We start from the raw sequence: 4,038 nt of genomic DNA on the forward strand, positions 1-4,038 counted from the left end.
GACTAACGAAGGGCACGAGGTATACGATGTTTCGATAAGTAAGAAATAGCATTTGATGATCCTAATTGAGATTTCAAAGACATTCGAAGTAAGAGAAGAAAGTTTGCCAAAAAAGACAAAGTATACTTTATGTATTGAGAAGGATTTACGAGTACCGAGATAGTGATGGCTTAAGGATGTTTTGGAGAAGAGTTATAACGTCCCTTAGATTGGTAATGAGGTGTTAAACAAGTGTTAAGAAGGTTCCATAAGAATTGGAGATCAAACGAGTCGACGAGAATGAATTCCGGAAGGTTGGGCAACATACGGTCCAACATACTGGCCGTATAAAACATACTGGCCGTATGTCTGGCCGTATGTTCTGCCCAGAATGGGTCTTTCACTTGACCAAATCTACGGCCAGTAGAAAAGATACGGACCGTATGTTGGTCCGTAGATTGGTGTAGGGACAGATTTTTTAAAATGATATAAGGACCCAACCCCATCCAATTTATTTCATTTCCCCTCTCCACACTTCAAGAAAAATCTAGAGAGCTCTCCACTCTTCATCCACAAGAACTCAAGAGAGATTTTTGATCAACTTCATCAAACTAACAAAATCAAGTGTATGAAACTCATTGAAGTTCATCCAAGCCAAGAAATTCCAATGAAAGTGAACTAGGGTTTTGGTGTAAGAGGAGTATTTCCGCTCAAGGCTTATTCCTACACTATCTAAGGTATGTTTTATGATCTTTCCATGTTGTTTAAGATAATGAGAGGTGTCACGACCCAACCCCGTGGGCCGCGACTGGTATCCTAACTGGATACCCATACGTACCTACTTAATAAAATTTCGTACCATACAGATTTTTTTTTTCAAACAGATGTGTACAGAATCAGGCCGATACAAATGCGGCGCGCGCGAACATATACATACCTGAACATACAGAAATTTACAAACAAGCCGATGAGGCTAACATACAGACGGAGTCACAAAATCGTTCGTACTTACCTAAACAGATGGAACCCGTAACCCACATACATATCTACAGGCCTCTAACAGACATACAGAATCAGATGACGGGACAGGGCCCCGCCGTACCCAGAATTATCATACATACAGAATATACAAAAGACAGAAGATATATATACCAAAAGTATACGCTCCGGATCAAGGGAGCTCTTCAACACAGCAGAATCCGAACCCTACATTGGCGGCGTGTCACCTAGTGCGTCTGTACCTGCGGGCATGTAACGCAACCCCCGAAGAACCGGGGGTCAGTACGAAAAATGTACCGAGTATGCAAAGCAGAAACATAACATACATAATCATAATCTGAACCGGAAGCATATATATATATAGCGGACAGAACCATAAATCGAACGGACGAACGGAATCATAATCCCAACAGACGGACAGAATCATGGTTCAGACAGACAGATAGAATCGTAAACCATACGGGCATACAGAATCAGAATCCATACGGACATACAGAATCAGAATACATACGTACATACAGACAAAATCGTAATCCAGACGGACGGACAGAAGTATGCCGGACAGAATTATGCATGCAGAGTCATACAGAATCATACAGAGTCATACAGAATCATACAGAGGCATGTGCTTATATAAATGCTGATGGCACATGCATACATACGTACAAATCCCGGCCCTGTCCGGGGGCGCGGTAACAGAACCCGACCCTCTTAGTACGGGACGCGGTGGACAGACAGAATCAGATCAGATCATATGCCATCCTGGCCGCCATCCCCATACACAGATCATAATATCATACAGATATAAACAGATCCCGGCCCGCACACCGAGGGACGCGGTGAACAATGCAGAGGAATATGCACGATAACAGAACCTGGCCCGGGACGCAGTGAAGGAATGCATTGAGACAGCCACGAACAGATTAATGAGAAACATACATACAGACTCAACATACAAACTCAATCAAACTGAACGGTGCCAAACGGCGAGTCAAGTCAGAGTATCCGGTTAGTATGCATAATACGCGCCTATGTCCTACTTGGGAAGGCACGACAGATTATTATCAGAATCAGATTCTCAGATGTCCAGAAATCATTTTGTAAAATTTGCATAAAAAAAATAGTCATTTCATAGTCAAAATAATAGTCCAGATGTTTTCTGAGAAAATTGGACAGAACCAAAGTAGTTAAGGTTGTACAGAAGGCATCGGGCTTTGTGGGCCCGCCTCGGACAAACTCGAGGCGACATATGTAAATTACTGATAATAGACCTTATGAGGTCATCCATAATCATTTGGAAGTGTTCCGACTCCGTTTGGAAAGGTTTCGTGCAAAAGTTCACTTTGAAGGCATTTTATAAGAAAATGGTTTCAATTGTACTGAAGGAATTGGAGCGGATTTTCATCTCGAATTCCGAGGAACGGAGTCGTACTTAAGGCTCGCGGCCGAGCCTATCACTTCTGGAACATGCCTAAGAATAAATGGGAAGGCTTTACATACCTCGATAGCGCCTTACGCTCGCTTGGCGTCGATTCCAATTTCGTCCAAAATCTAGAAATGGTCAAGTTTACCATTTGTTAGTTTCAACTTTTCAATAGTCCAAACTTAACACATACTTGCCTACCGAAATTTCAGCAGCATTTCCTCTGTATACATGACCTCCCCAAAAGTTAAACACAGCCAAACAATCAACACAACCCAACAACAATATTCATAATAACGACAAGTAGCTCAAAATACATAATAGGGCACAATTTGCCAACTTTCCGTTCCGACCTTACACTTTCAAACCAATCTTATTATTTTCATATTCATCACCCATCAAAGTCATTACAACACGATTCGGGGGCATATCATATCATTTTCACAAGATATACATAAGATATACAAACATACAAACTTTCCATCAAGCCACAATTTATCCAATTTTCCTAACCTTCAACATACAAGTTCATAACACATTTCCATCTTCCAAATTCATCAACATTAATCATAATTTGCCTCTTGATACTTTCATTTCCATTTTTACATAAACCATAACAAGGTTGCATAATTTCCTTCAACTTAGTAACCATTTTTCCATGACAACAAAGACTATTATCTTTCCATTCATTTCACCATAACACACTTACATACTAACAAGATTAAATTCATATTCCATAACCAACATAGTACCACACGGCCACATACTATATTCTCCAACTTTCACTAATTCATTCCACTTTCATTTCTAATACAATTTCCACCATACTACAACTAAATTACAACATGAATTCAAATCATCAAAGACATGTAATATATGTACATGCATTCGGCCAACATGCATAAATCTCAACACACAAAATTTCCATGTTTTTCATTCATTTCAACTTACTACAACATACATACACCTCTCATAACATGTCAAAAGCATAAAATTCTTACCTTTCCTCCAAGTTCTTCACTTGTTACAAAAGTTGTCCTCTTGCCAAACTAATTGTACCAAGTTGTAGAGGACTTTGCACTTAGTAGTTATTTCACAAGGAATGAATTTTTGAATCCAAGATTAGGCCCCAAATTTTTTTTCTTTCTTTTCTTTCTTTTCTCTCTTTCCACCCGAACTCTCTCCTCTTCTTTTTCTTGGTTTCTCTTGCTTTGTCTTGAAGTTTCTAAGGATAATTATGACTATATAATTCACATGGAAATTATTTAATCCATGGGCTTGGATCAAGGCTTGTGGCCGGTTGGGCATTCCCAATTTGGGCCTCACTTCTCTTATTTTTTTTTTGAGTCCAATAGGCTAGACTTGTAATTTATGGAACAAGTTTCCAAAATTCCAATTTTTGCACTTGGCCACCTTTCGTAATTCCACACCATCGTATTCATAGTCTACATATTCATACCAAGTAAGGTCCAAATATGGCCTTAATTATTACAAGTCAATTTATCTCAAAATTTTCGAATACGCAAAAATGCCGGATGTAACATCCTCCCCCCCTTTAAAACATTCGTCCTCGAATGTTAAATTGACCTCATGGGGCGTCATACTCCTTCGGGGGTTCTTTTTATACTTGTCCTTTG

General features: G+C 39.5%; 1 long non-coding RNA gene across 1 annotated transcript; it reads right to left on the reverse strand.

The window, feature by feature from the left end:
* Positions 1–1,184: 1,184 nt before the first annotated feature.
* LOC132599683 (uncharacterized) lies at positions 1,185–3,752 on the reverse strand. The gene is made up of 3 exons (XR_009566938.1): positions 3,403–3,752; positions 2,479–2,529; positions 1,185–1,220 (listed from the first exon to the last, which is right to left on the reverse strand). It is a non-coding gene; the product is annotated as an uncharacterized LOC132599683 (long non-coding RNA).
* Positions 3,753–4,038: the final 286 nt, after the last annotated feature.

The sequence above is a fragment of the Lycium barbarum genome, chromosome 6 (assembly GCF_019175385.1).
Source record: "Lycium barbarum isolate Lr01 chromosome 6, ASM1917538v2, whole genome shotgun sequence".
Classification (NCBI taxonomy): Eukaryota; Viridiplantae; Streptophyta; class Magnoliopsida; order Solanales; family Solanaceae; genus Lycium; species Lycium barbarum.